General features: G+C 35.3%; 1 protein-coding gene and 1 pseudogene across 3 annotated transcripts in view; one reads left to right on the top strand and one right to left on the bottom strand.

Annotated features, from left to right (window-relative positions):
• Positions 1 to 15,854, bottom strand: part of SP140L (SP140 nuclear body protein like) — a 47,920-nt gene that overhangs the window by 29,892 nt on the left and 2,174 nt on the right. The gene's annotated exons all lie outside the window — the stretch shown is intronic.
• LOC111732084 lies at positions 15,156 to 15,274 on the top strand (annotated as a pseudogene).

Genomic DNA, 15,854 nt, shown 5'->3' with positions numbered 1-15,854 from the left:
AGACAAGACAAATGAATAAGAGGCATCCAAGTTGAAAGGAAGAAGTAAAACTCTTATTATTTGCAGATGACATGATACTATATATCGAAACCCCTAAAATCTTCACCAAGAAAACCCATTCAAAATAATAAATGATTTTAGTAAAGTTGCAGGACATAGACACTATATATACAGAAATTTGTTGCATTTCTATACACCACCAACAAATGATCAGAAGGAGAAAGAAAATAGTCTCATTAACAATTGCATCAAAAAGTATAATACACCTAGGAATAAATTTAACCAAAGAGGCGAAAGCTCTGTCCTCTGAAAACTATAAGACATTGAAGAAAGAAACTGAAGATATAAATAAATAAAAGAATATATCTTGATCACGGATTGGAAGAATTAATATTGTAAAATGTCCTTACTACCTAAAGTAATATACAGATTCCATGCAATCCCTATTAAAATAATTCTCTCAGAATTACAGCAACTAATCTTAAAATTTATATGGAACCACGAAAGACTCCAAATAGCCAACGAAATTCTGAGAAAGAACAAAGTGGGAAGTATTATGCTCCCTGATATCAAACTATGCTTTAAAGTAGCATGGTACTGTCAAAAAGTAGGAATATAGGTCAGTGGAATAGAATAGAGAGCCCAGAAATAAATCCCAGCTTTTATGGCCAATTAACCTAAGACAAAGGAGACAAAGATATACAATGAGGGTAAAGACAGTTTCTTTAATATGTAGTATTGGCAAAACTGGACAGATATATGCAAAAAAAAGTTGAAATTGGACTACTTTCTCACACAATATACAAAAATAAACTCAAAATGGAATAAAGAGTTAAATATTACACCTGAAACTATAAAACTTCTAAAAGAAAACATAGGAAGTAAACTCTTCGACATCACTCTTAGTAATGTCTTTTTGTATATATCTCTTCAGGAAGGGAAAACAAAATAATAAACAAACGGCACCACATCAAACTAAAACGTTTTTGCACAGCAAAGGAAATCGTCAGCAAAGTGAAAGACGACCTACTGAATGGGAGAAGATATTCATAAATGATATATCTGATAAAGGGTTAATATCCAAAATATATACAGAACTCATACAACTTAAAACCAAAAAAGGCCCAAACGATCCAACTGAAAAATAGGCAGAGAACTTGAATAGACATTTCTCCCAAGAGGACATACAGAGGGGCAACAGACATATGAAAAGACACTGAACATCACTAATCAACAGAGAAATGCAAATTAAAATCACAATGAGATATTACCTCACACTTATCAGAATGGCTATCATCAATAAATCAACCAATAACAGGTACTGGTGAGGATGTGGAGAAAAGGAACCATTGTACATTGTTGATGGGATTATAAATTAATGCAGCAATTATGAAAAACAGTATGGAGTTTCCTCGAAAACTTAAAAATAGAGCTGCCATCTGATTTAGCAATTCCACGACATCTGGGCATTTATCTGAAGAAAACAAAAACACTAATGCAAAAAGATATAGGCACCGCTATATCCATTGCAGCTTTACTAATAATAGCCAAGATATGAAAGCAACCTAGATGACCATCAATAGATGAATGGATAAAGAGGATGTGATACAGACACACACAATGGAATATTATTCAGCAATAAAAAAGAATGAAATCTTGACATTAGAGAAGACATGGGTGGATCCTGAGGGTATTATGTTAAGTGAAATCAGTCAGACAGGGAAAGATTAATATCATATGAGTATATTTACACACAGAATTTAAAAACAGCAACAACAAAATAAATGAATAAACAAAACAAAAGAGAAACAGGCCAGTAGATATGGAGAAAAAACTGATGGTTGTCAAAGGAGAGGGGGCTGGAGATGGAAATTTAAAAAAAGAAAAAAATTTTAATTTGTACAAAAGTGAGATGGAGTAAACAGGTCATCCACAGAAGAATAAAATATAATGGAATAACAATAGAATCTAACCTTAAAAATGCATCTTAACAATTAAGAGAAAATAAATCTCAGAATGATAAATACATGGTGTCCCCTCTCTGACCTACAGCCATTCCTAAATTTTAAATCTAGTTAATAAATAATAAGATGTAGTTTGATAATGATATGATAAGGCATAAATTGAAATTTCACAAGAATATAAATCATTTGTCCTGGGATGTCTGCTTTGTGTTCATATAAATCTGTCTATTATTGTATGTGGTGAATCTTTTTAGGCATCTGACTTTCAGAAATGGCTGCTGTTTCTGTGATACTAATTGTAAACCTGAGTCTGGTTTACAATACTAATTGTAAACCTAATTCTGGTTCTTAGATGATTGTTTTATTTCTTTGACAGTAATGTTTAATCCCCATGATGTATTTCTAAATGTTATGAAAAATCATAAGCTTCCTTTGTGAAATTAGAAAGGAATTGTTGGCACTTCCTAGTACCTGATTTGCATCAGAGAATAATAATGTCACATTATTGTAACAAATTCTGTAAAAAATGAGTTTCTGGTTAATGATAGCAGATTGAAGAGAAACATTTGTTCTTTCCATTAAAAACTCCATTAAAGCAAATTGGGTTCACAATGGCAAAGAGAATGGCAGGGGGGCATTGGGCAAATGAGAGATTTCAACCAAAATCTATAGGACAAAAAAGTGGTCAGAGGAGCATTAATTGCTATTGTAGAAGAAAGTTGCTCTCAGTGGTCAGGAAAGCAACCAGTGTGCCCTGTGGAATCTTGAAGAGATAACGGAGAATGAATGGGAGGCATGGTGCTGAAAACTGGTGTGTTATTTGAAAAATGAAGAACAGGGTGTGTCCCCTCAACTTGCATCCTGACCACCTGGAGCCAGGCAGCCTCTCAGTGGCAAACACTGCTGTCTTTTTATCAGCATATGTTAGTGCTGCCTGTTACTGGATTTCATATATGGAATAATACATCATGTATGCTTTTGTAGGACTTCTTTTGCTCATCATCCATATTGTTGGACGAATAGAAGTTTGTTCTTATTGTTGAGTGGCATTCCATTGTGTGTACTTATCACAATCTGTTTAATTGTTTTCCTGTTGATGGATAATTGGTTTACTTCCAGATTAGGACTAGTATGAGTAAAGCTGCTGTTTTCATATAAACCTTTTTGTAACATAATGTTTTGATTCCTCTTGGGTAAATAACTAGGAGTGGAATTGTTGGGTCATTGTGTAGGAAGTATGTTTAACTGTTTTAGAACCTTCCAAACTGTGTCAAAGTCTATTTGAAATAGGTTTTCTAATTTAGCCATTCTAGTGTGTGATGTGATATCTCATGCAGTTTTAATTTCTGTTCTTTAATGACTAATGATGTTGATCATAATTTCATATGCTTATTGAAAATTGACATACTTCTTTTATGAAGTGTTTGTTCAAGTTGTTGGTCCATTTATATTATTGGGTTGTCTTCTACTTATTGATGTGTAGGGGTTTGTTTTCTATTGTAGATAGAAGTATTTTGTTTGATATATGTCTTATGAACATTTTTTCTCAGTTTGGGGTTTGCCTTTCATTTTGACTGTGTCTTTTGATGCGGAGAAATTTTTAATTTTGATGAAGTCCAATCTATCCATTCTTTTTCTTTTGTGTTTTTTTTAACTTTAGTGTACTAAGAAATATTTCCTACCTCAAATTTATGAAAATATTAAAAAACTAATCGTCTAATTCTGGATTTTCTCTTCTGTACTATTGATCTACTTATTTATCCTTATGTCAATAGCATATTGGCTTAACAACCAACTGTAGCTTATAGAGGTCTTGAATTCAACTAGAGAAAGATTGTCGTGACTTTTCTAGGTCTTTTGGTTTTCCACATGTCTTTAGAATCAATTTGTCAATTTTGACAAGAAAAGTATTTTGGGTATTTATTGGGTTTCCATTTAACCTATAGATAAATTTGCAGAGAATTGATATCTTAACAATATTGAGCCTGAATCACTCTCCACTTTTGTAGTTTTCCTTAATTTTAGCTGACAGTGTATATAGTTTTCAGTATAGATGTCATGCACATCTTTCATCAAATGTGTTCCTTTGTTATTATACATTTTTTGATGCTACCTTAAATGGTATTAATTTTTAACTCTTTATTGCTATTGTATAGAAATAGCACTGGTTTTAAAAAGATTAACCATGTATTCATAATCTTTATAAATTCACCTGTAAGTCCCAGTAAAGCATTACAAATTTCCTTTGGATTTTATAGAAAACAACCTTATCATTGGCAAAATAAAACAAAATTTCCCCAAATTATTTCTTTTTCTTATATTATTGCAGTGGTTAAGATTTTAAATACAATGTCAAAATAAGTAGTGAGAGCAGATTTCCCTTCCTTGTTTCCAATCTTAGAGAAAAAGCTTTCAGTATCACCATAAAGTGCAAGGGTTCTTTTACATTTTATATGTATATTTTTAATGATATCAAGGAAGTTTCTGCCTATTGTTAGTTTGTTGCAAGTTTTACCATAAATAGATGCTGAATTTTATCAAACGTTTCCACTGAGATATTTATGTAATTTTCCTTCCTTATTCTTTAATAGTAAGTTTTATTGGTTAATTTCTGTAGCCTCTTCTTAAGTAGGAACAGATAACCACAAGTCCACAGACATTTGAAAAAATTCTCCAATGTCAGAGTAAAAAAAAAATAACATTAAAGAAAGAGAAAAATTACTTTATAAACGGGGATAATGTAGGAACCAAGAGAAAAATTCCTCCAAAATAATATTTCTAGAGAGCTTTGAGAATACATATCTCACTCTATTATGCTGAGAAAATAAAACTACCACAGAAAGAGATAGTGGTCTTAGATACATTTTTTACAGTTGATATAAAATATTATATTAGTTTCATGTGTAAAACATACTGGTTAGACATTTATAAAGCTTACAAATAATCACCCTGATAAATCTGGTATCCATCTAATACCATATATAGTTATTACAATATTATTGACTGTATTCCTTATGCTATATTTTACATTCCCATGACTGCTTTGTAACTACCAATTTGTGCTTCTTAATCCCTTCACCTTTTCCACCTTGACTCCCAACATCCTCCCGTCTGGCAACCATCAAAATGTTCTCTGTATTTATGAGTTTGTTCCTGTTTTGTTTGTTCATTTATTCTGTTTTTAGATTCCACATTTAAGTGAAATCATGGCATTTGTCTTTCTCTGTCTGGCTTATTCAACTCAGCACAATATTTTCTATGTCCATTTATGTTGTTGCAGATGGCAGGATTTCACTCCTTTTTATGGCTGCGTAATATCCCAATGTATAAATGTACCATTCATTCACTGATGGACCCTTAGGTTACTTCCATATCTTGGGTATTGCAAATAATGCTGCAATGAACATACGGATGCATATGTCTTTTCTAATTAGTGTTTTGGGTCTCTTCAGATAAATACACAGAAGCCAGATTACTGGGTCTTTCTTTGTCCCTTTGATAGCCATTGTTTTAAAGCCTATTTTCTCTGGTATAAGTATTGCTACCCCAGCTTTTTCATTTTTATGAATATCTTTTTCCATCCTTTACTTTCAGTATCTGTGTGTCTTTTAAACTGAAATGAGTCTGTTGAAGGTAGCACATGTAAGGATCTTGTTTTCTTATCTATTCAGCCACCCTATGTCTAGCGATTGGAGCATTTAATCCATTTATATTTAAAGTAATTGTTGATAGACAAGTAGTTATTGTCATTTTATTTTTCATATTTTTTATCTATATTTTTCTTCTTATAAAAGTCTCTTTAACATTTCTTGTAATGATTTGGTGATAATGAACTCCTTTAGCTTTTTCTTGCCTAGGAAGCTTTTTTATCTGTCCCTCAATTCCAAATGATAGCTTTGATGAGTAGAGTAATCTTGTTTGTAGGTCCTTGATTATCATCACTTTTAATACTTCATGCCAGTCCCTTCTGACCTGCAAAATTTTTGTTCACAAATCTGTGACAGTCTTATGGGAGCTCTCTCATAGATAACTAACTGTTTTTCTCTTGCTGCTTTTAAGATACTCTCTTTGTATTTAACCTCTGGCATTTTAATTATAAGGTGTCTTGGTTTGGGCCTCTTTGAGTTCATCTTCTCTGGGACTCTCTGTGCTTCCTGGGTTTGTATGTCTACTACCTTTTCCAAGTTAGGGAAGTTTTCTGTCATTATTTTTTAAAATAGGTTTTCGATTTCTTGTTCTCTCTCTTCTACTTCTGGTACCCCTATGATGTGAATGTTAATATGCTTGATGTTGTCCTGGAGGCCTCTTAAACTATTCTCATTTTTTCTTGTTGTTGTTCTGATTGGGTGTTTTCTGGTACCTTATTTTCTAAATCATTGATTTAATCTTCTGCTTCATCTAATTTCCTATTTATTACCTCTAATGTAGTCTTCATTTCTGACTGGTTCTTTTTTATGTTTTCTATCTTCGTTTTTATGTTTCCTATCTCTTTGTTAAAGTTCTCACTGAGATTGTTGGACATTCTTATAACCAATGTTTTGAATTCTGCATCTAGTAGATTGCTTGTCTCCAGTCTATTTAGTTCTTTCTCTGGAGTTTTGTTCTGTTCTTTCATTTAGGAAATGTTTCTTTGTCTCTTCGTTTTGGCTGCCTCCCTGTTTTTGTATCTATATATCAAGTAGGATTGTTATGTCTCTTAGTCTTAGTAGAGTGGCCTTATATAGTAGGTTTCCTATTGGGCACAGTGGTGCAGTCTCCCTAGTTACCTGAGCCAGGTGCTTCAGTTGTGTCCCTTATGTGAGTTGAGTGGGTTCTCTTACTGTAGTTGAGCCTCGATTGCTGTTGGCACATCAGTGGGAGGAATTGACCCTCAGGCTAATTGATTGTGAGGACTGGCCATGACTACAATGAAACAGGTGTTGTGCAGGGGCTGACTCTATAGATCAGAATACACTTAGCAGGGCTCTGAGTCTGCTCTTTGGGCATGTCATTTGTGGAGGTGATTGGGTAGTGTTCTGCTGTGGTCTGAAGCTGATCACTGGTAGGTTGGTTCTAGGACCTCTTGGGAGGAACTCTTTTTCTGGCCAAGCTCAGCCACTGCCTATGGTATGCTCTACAAAGTGATCTTCAGATGGTTGCTACTTGTGCTGGGCTTAAAGGTGCTTAGGGAAGGCTAAGCTGCACACTTAGGCTGTCTGAGCTTGGGACTTCTTAGCAAGAGTTATGAGGCATGCCAAGGACAGATGGTGCTTGTTCTGGGTTTGTGAATGTTTGAGAGATTTTAAGAAAGTTTGCAGTATAAGCCAAGTCAGGCCATTTATTTGGAGGATCCACTGGCTAGAAGAGGTTTGGGTGCTCACAAGCTGGATGCAGCAGGGTCTCAAGAATCGGGGTCTCAGAGCAGGGTAGTCAGGTTTATGGAGACTCAGATATGGTACCTGGGTGGTGTGAGGGCTTAGCAAAGAAACAATGGCTCCTGCCAGCACTTGTCTGGGAATAAGCTGCCCCTCCAGCCCTCGCCTTGAAGCTGGATAAATCAGTTTCTCCTTGTATGTAGCTGGTTCCTTTTGAGCTGCTATCCCAGCTCTGCAGCTCAGAGAGAGGGAGTAGTATGTCAGTGAGTAAGTCTGTGCATGGGCCTTTTAAGAGAAATGCCTGGGACTCCAGCCCCTGATCTACCCATCTCACTCAGCCACCATCTCTACTGGTATTTGCAGCCAGAGTTATGGGGACTTTTCTTCCTGGCACTGGAACCCTGAGCTGGGAAGCCTGGTATGGGGCCTGGGCCTCTCTCTCCTCATGGGGGACTTCCATAGCCAAGACATCTCTTTTGACTTTTAACTGCCACATGTGAGTATGGGACCAGTTCAGAGTCCAGGCCTCCATTACCAGTCTTGACATAGCTTCTTCTGTATGTCATAGGACTTCTGTTTAGCTAGACTTCAGGAGAGTCTAATGATGGTTGTTCTGTAGTTCAGTTGTAATCCTGATGATGTCCTGAGAGGAGGTGAGCACAGCATATTCCTACTCTGTCACCTTGATCGAAAGACTTCAATATCTTTAAAAATGATTTTGAAATTTTTAAAAAAAATGTATTAAAATGGTTATAAAATAAAACTGAGGAAATACTCCAGAAAATTAGATTAAAAAGATTAAAATGAAAAAAAAAAAGAGTAAACTTGAGAGAAAATATAAGCGGCTAAGGCTTAATTTAGGTATTCTAATAGCCACATCATTGGAGTTAAGGAGTCTGGATGAGAAAATGCAGTGGAGAAACATTTCAATAGAATCACTTAAAGAGATACCACGAAGTAAAAGATCATAAATTTTGTGAAAGGGCATAATTGGGTATTTACACAAATTAATTTTAAAAGAGCCTCCAAGGTACATCATTATGAAATGACAACACCAAAAAACAAAGAGAAAAACTTAAAGCTTCCAGAAAGAATTAAGAAGCAAGTAACCTATGGAGGAATAATAGAGAATAGATCAAGCCATCTCTTCAATGACTGTGACTCTAGAGCCAGCCCTTCAAAGCTCAGAGTGAATCAAAACAAACTTCAGACATGTAAGGTTGAGAAATCTTACTTTATAAACATTATTTTTAATATTTTACCTAAATTTCCATTATTCCTTCATATGTATATATACATAGTTTTTAAAATGTAATTTTGTAAATGCTCTTAAAATTTTATGCAATCACTATTTTGCTTATTTTGATTTTTTCCTAGAACATTTCTCTCTCCTTACCATCCATGTTACTGTTCCCTCCACATAATCTATTTTAATTACTCTGCATATATTCTTTCCTAAATTCTCCATAAGCATGTAATTCCACCCACCTATTTATATATCCTACCCATATCTTCCAAAATTTTTGTCACTGTATTATATTACATGATTTTCTTTTTCTGTATCATATATATATTTTTCTGCATTATATGCCCTTTTCTGTCTCACATTTGTTTTATACATTAGTATGTTACAAAAATTTTCTAAATTGTCTAGTATGGTTCTAGTTTTTTGTTTGTTTGTTTGTTGTTTGTGAATATTCAGCAGCACTCTCATAACCTTAGGAAAACACATTGGGACGAATTCCAGAAAACCAGAAAACTAAACCGGTAATAATAATCAAACACCTGTGGATCCAACGCAGGAGATGGTAGAAATGAAGCACAAGGTGATATCCTAGCAGTTGACCAAGAACACAAACATCTCAGATTGGAACAAGTAATGATTACAGCAATGAATAACAGCAATGTCGTAACGAATGGGAGGAAGTAATTGGGAATACTCGTTATAAGATACTTGGGCAACAGGTGAAGTGGTATAAAACATGTTGCAATATCTTAGCAACAATTAAAAACACGTAAAAAAGAGGTACGATTGATATGTCAATAGAAGAGATAAGATAGAATTATGTAATATGTTAAACAAAACCAGAGAAAGCAAAAAAAGAGGAAAAAAGAAACAAAGAACAAATACAATGAATAGAAAACAGTTACAAATGTGATAGATATTAATCTGTCAATAATTACTTTTTTCTTTGTTTTTTGTTTTTATCTTTCTTGTTATTTTTCAATAATTACTTTCGATGTGAATGACCTTACTACTCCAATTATAAAACAGAGATTATCAAAATGACTAAAATTTTCTTTTTAGTTTATCTTGTCAACAAAGAAGAGCCATTGAATATAAAGACAGGTAAAGAACGGAGAAAGAGATATCCTGTTAACACTAATTAAGAAATAGGTAAAGTAGCTATTTTATTTCCAGACGAAGAAGAGTTAGAACAAGAAAAATTATGAAGGAGAAAGAGGGTTTGTTTTCCAAGAATACTTAACAATATTTAATATGTATTTACCTAAACACATAACATAAAATTATTTAAGGCAAAACCGATAGAACTGCAAGTAGAAATAACAACTCCACTATTACAGTTCGATAATTCAACACATTGTTTTAGTAATTTATAGATCTAGCAGGCAGAGAATCAGTAAAAATATGGCTCACATGAACATCGTTGTCAACCAATTTGATCTATTTGATATTTTATAGAATACTCCAAGATACGACACAAAACACACATACTCATCAAGATTACAGGGAGACTCACTTTCACCAATATAGACCACATTCTGGGTTATAAAACAAACCATAACAAATGTAAAAGAAGAGAAATCATAAAAAGTATGTACCCAGACAACAAAGGTACTAAACTAGAAATCGATAACAGAGAGATAGATAAAAAATCCTCAAATATTTGGAGATTGAAAATATATTTGTAAATAACAAATGTGTCAAAGGAGAGGTCTCAAGAGAAATTTTAAAATTGCTTTAACTAAACGAAAATGAACATACAATTTATCAAAATTTGGTGATGCATGAAAAGCAGTAATTAGTGGGAAATATATTCTGTTAAATACATGTATTGGGAAAGAAGAAAGATCTAAAATTAAAAATCTACGTTTTCCACGTAGGAAACTAGAAATAGAAGAGAGTGCGCGCGTGTGCGCGCGCGCGCGCACACACACACACACACACACACACACACACACACACACGAGCAATTTAAGCCTAAAACAGAAAAAAGGAAATTAAAAAAAATCAATAATATTGACAAACTTTTACCCAGACTAACCATAAACAATAAACAGATAGATGATAGGTGAGAGATAGATAAAGACACAAATTATCAATATCAGTGAAAGAAGGATCATCACCACTAATCTCCTAGATATTAAAAGGATAACAAAAGAATACTATGAACAAATCTATGTCAACACATTTGGTAAATTAAAAAAATTGGCCAAATCCTTGAATGTCACAACAAAACTCACACAAGGAGAAATAGATAATTTAAATAGGCTTACATACTTTAAAAAAGAACTGACTGAATAATTCATAACTTTGAAAAACATAAGTATCAGGCCCAGAGAGTTTCACTGGTGAGTTCTACTAAACATTTAAGGAAGAAATGATACCAGTTCATCAAAATCTTGTCCAGAAAATTAGAAGCAGAGGGAACACTTCTTAACTCATCCTATGAACCCAACAATACTATAACACCAAAAGCAGATAAAGACAAACCACAGATCAATAACTCTCACAAATATTGATGCAAAAATCTTCAACAAAATATTAGCAAATTCCATCCAATAATATATAACAAATTATATTCATGACCAAGTGGAATTTATTCCAGATATGCAAGGCTGGTTCAATATTCCAAATCAATCAATATAATCCAGCATATTGAGGCTAAAGAAGAAAAATCGAATGATGAGATCAACTGATGCAGAAAATTCTTTTGACAAAATTTAACACTCATTCATGTAAAAACTCCCAGCAAACTGAGAATAGACAGAAACTTCTTCGACTTGAGAAAGAACATCCATAAGAAAACTATAACTATATCATACTGTTAAGAACTTGCACACTTTTCCCCTAACATAAAAACAAGAGAAAGATGTCCCATTTTACAACTCTTGTTGAATATTGTACTGGAAAGCATAGTAAAAAAAGAAAGGAAAGAAAGAAAGAAAGAAAGAAAGAGAGAGAGAGAGACAGAGAGGGAGGGAGGGAGGGAGGGAGGGAGGGAGGGAGGAAGGAAGGAAGGAAGAAAGGAAGGAAGGAAGGAAGGAAGGAAGAAAAAGAGAAGAAAAAAAAGAAATTTAAAATGTAGAGTTTGAAATGGAAGAAATAAAACCGTCTTGGTTTGCAGATGACATGATTGTCTATATAGGAAATCCTAAAGAATTGGCCAAAAAACCCTCCTATGACTAACAAGTATAGCAAGGTCAAAGGATGCTAGGTAATATACAAATGTTAATTGTTTTTGTATATAACAGCATTGAAAAATTGGAATTCATAATTAAATAAAACAACACCATTTTTAATAGCATCAAAAATATGAAAAACCTAGGTTTGTATTTAATGAATTATGTAACAAATATGCAGAAAATTATTCTAGAAAGAGAAGACTTATTTTACAAGATAATAGTAACTATTTTAATGTGAATCTTCAAAGTGTATTCACAAACATAAAGTGCTGAGCTGAATGGTAATGGGAAATTTGAGTTAAATGATTTGTTTTAAACATGGAAAACTTGAACAACATGATTTTAAATTCAAAAGTAACAACTCCAAAAATATAGATTAAAAATAAACCTAAGGGGTAACTGGCCAAGATGGCATACAAGATAAACGCTGTGCTTGCCTCCTCTCTCAATCACACCAAAACTACATCAAAATTTTGGAGCAACCATATGGAGAGGTCTGGTTGAACAGAAGTCTTATAACTGGGGACATACAGAAGAAGAGGCAAGTCGGAGGGGCAGAGACGCAAAATGGCCAGTCTCACAACAGCGTTTGATGGTCAAGAATTTGGAGGGTTATCTTGGCTGCAGAGCCCCCTACCCTGGCTCCAGCAGAGTGAGGGGTCCTGGCCCCACAATGGGATCCCAAAGGTTCCAGTGCCGGGGAGAGAGAAGTCCCCACAAGTTCTGACTATGAAAACCAGTGGAGATTGTGGCTGAGTGAGGCAGAGGGCTGTGAGAGTTGCAGACATTCCTCTTAAACGGCCCACGTCCTGACCTACTGCTGATGGCCTTGCTCGCTCTGAGCCCGAGGAGCGACAGGGATGTACAGGGAGACACTAAGCTGTGGGGCCTCCGGACGATGGCTGGAGGGGTGGCTTTCTCCCTGGCAGTATCTACTTTCCTTGGTTGAGCCTTCCCCTTTCTCTGCATGCAGATGCAGGCAGCTGCCATATCCGAGTCTCTACCAACTTGGGCAACACAGGTCACTCTGCCCAGAGGATTCCCTGAGACTCTGTCTCTCCCAACTTGCAGGCCTACCCAAGATGCCTCCAGTGGTTTATTCCAATCAAATGTCCTGGCTCGGCACATGCTGAGGACTTTACCAAAATCTCTCAAAGGCTCACAAAACCCAAAGAAGCAACCTCTGGCTTCAGCGTGCCCCGTACCTCTTGCTGAGCAGCCCCAAGCCCACCACTAGTGGCAGCCAGTCTCAGTTTTTGGCTTGGCCTCTTGAGGCACCTATAAGCCCAACATAGGTGGCAGCCAACTGCAAATTGCTTGGTGACTTTGACCAGGTGGCCCCAGAGGTGCACAGGCTGCAGATGAACTTGGCTTACAGTTGGGGCCCCTCCCAGGAGGCTCTTGGGCTGGCACACCCAGTGGCCTGCTTCGCTTAGCGACAGAGTGAGAGCACCACCCAGGGCTGCATCTGAGGAGAAAACACCTGATGGCAGACTGGGCAGGCACCAGAGCCCTGCTAAAGTGGATCCTGTTCCATAGGGTCAACCCGTCACTGGCCAACCCTCACAACCAATAAGCCTAAGGCTCAATCCCTCTCATCGAAGTGCAAACAGTAACCAAGGCTCAACTATATCAGGAAGGTACACACAAGTCACACAAGGGACATACCTTGAGTACCTTGCTCAGGCGACCAGGAAGACTGTGCCACTGGGCCTCATCGAACACCTACTATATAAAACCACTCTACTAAGATTGGGAGACTTAGGAATTCTACCTAATACATAGAAACAAACACAAGGAGGCAGCCAAAATTGAAAGACAAAGGAACATGTCCCACATGAAAGAACAGAACAAAGCTCCAGAAAAAGAACTAAACAAAGTGGAAACAAACAATCTACCAGATACAGAGTTCAAAACACTGGTTATAAGGATGTCGATGAAGTTAGAGGAAGAGTAGATGATCTCAGTGAGAATTTTAACAGAGAGAGAAAACATAAAAATGGAGATGGGAAACATGAAAGGGAACCAGTCAGAAATGAAAACTACAATATCTGAGATGAAGAGAGCATTAGAAGGAATTAACAGATTGGATGAAATGAAGGATCAAATCAGCAATTTAGAGGATGGGCTACTGAAGGACACCCAATCAGAACAGAAACAAGAAAAAAGAATCCAAAAAAATGAGGATAATTTAAGGGGCCTCTGGGACGACATCAAGCATTACAACATTCAAATCCTTGGGGTGCCAGAAGGAGAAGAGAGAGAACAAAATTTGAAAACTTATTTCAAAAAAATAATGACTGAAAACTTCCCTAACCTGGTGAAAGAAATAGACATACGAGTCCAGGAAGCATAGAGAGTCCCAAACAAGATGAACCCAAAGAGGCCCACACCAAGACACATCATAATTAAAACGCCAAAGTTTAAATATAAAGAGAGGATATTAAAAGCATCAGAGAAAAGCAATTAGTTACCTACAAGGGAGCTCCCATGAGACTTTTGGCCAATTTTTCAACAGAAACTTTGCAGGCCAGAAGGGACTGGCACAAAATCTTCTAAGTGATGAAAAGCCAGGATCTACAACCAAGATTACTCTACCCGACACGACTATCATTTAGAATTGAAGGACAGATAAAGAACTTCCCAGACATGAAAAAACTAAAGGAGCTAATCACTACCAAGTTGGTATTACAAGAAATGTTGGAGAGACTTCTTCAAGAAGAAAAATAATATGTATGAAATAAGTCACAGGGATGTAATGTACAGCATAGAGAATAGAGTCAATATAACTACAGTGACAGGTGGTTACTAGACTTATTGTGGTGACAACTTTGTAAGGTATGTAAATGTCGAATCCCTATGTTGTACACCTGAAACCGATATACTATTTTATGTCAACTACAATTAAAACGAACAAACAAACAAAAATAAACTTAAGAAATTGGAAATAGCCCTGGTTGATTGAAGTCAGACCCTATCATGCCTTATAAAATAATGAAAAATAAAAGGAAGACATAGCTTGCATTTTAAGAGAAAAGGAAAACAATAAGAAGTATAAAAGTTGAAAAAAGGAAAAAAGAATAAAAAGTATTATTTAAAACATCAAATGTAAATGAATGATATGATGATGATATCGACCGGCACGGGGTCAAAAATGGAATCCGACAAGAGAGACAGGAAGACAGGTGCCACAAAAGTTGTTGAAATCAATAGGCAAGTTATGGTAAGTGTAAACAAAATCAATGGTGCTCCTATTCATACAATAGCAAAATTCAAAAAACAAAATAATGGGACAAATGCTTTACATACATTGAAAAACATTCACCTCTAGTTTTTGACTCTTTGCATATGCAAAAATGAGCAAAATATATAGGCACTGGAGAACTTAGCAAAAAAGAAATATTATTTTGTCTATGGCCATGCTATCCTGAACAAGCTCAATCCTGTCTAATCTTGGAAGCTAAGCAGGGTCGAGCCTGGTTAGTACTTGGATGGGAGACCACCTAGAAAGACCAGGTGCTGTAGGCGTAAAACAAAAAACAAAAAACAAAAAAAACCCAAGAGATTGTAAGCTGACAAGGTCCTTGCAATCTGTGAGGTCAACCAAGGGTTGCCTTGCCAAAAAAAAACAAAGTGTGTGTGTGTGTATGTATATCCATATATATATAATTTAATCTTGTGTCCTAAAAACAGGGAACACAATTTTTTTTCTAATATTCTGGAACTGTATATCAATATGGAACAGTATAACTTCAGTCATTAAAGAAGTCTCGCAAAGTTAACAATTGGTAGAAGCTGAACAGGCTTATGTAAAAAAAAAAACACTGAAATTTTTATAAAACAAAACTAAAATCACTGTTGGGTGAAAGATGAAATGGAACTTGAGGTTAGAGGATATTTTGAAAAAGAAGAAGGAAAAAATAATAATGAGATGAGCTAGAGAATGGAATAAGAATGTAAAAATAAGAATGGAATGGTTGAATATTAGAAAACCTCTTTGTATAATTTATCACAACAATAAACAAAAGCAGAAAAAGTATATAATTGTATCCATAAATAATTTTAAAAGGGAATTTGAAAACACCTTAGTAGCTATTTTCAGAAACAC

Source organism: Pteropus vampyrus, unplaced genomic scaffold (assembly GCF_000151845.1).
Source record: "Pteropus vampyrus isolate Shadow unplaced genomic scaffold, Pvam_2.0 Scaffold423, whole genome shotgun sequence".
NCBI lineage: Eukaryota > Metazoa > Chordata > Mammalia > Chiroptera > Pteropodidae > Pteropus > Pteropus vampyrus.
This window is presented reverse-complemented; position numbering and strand designations above follow the sequence as displayed.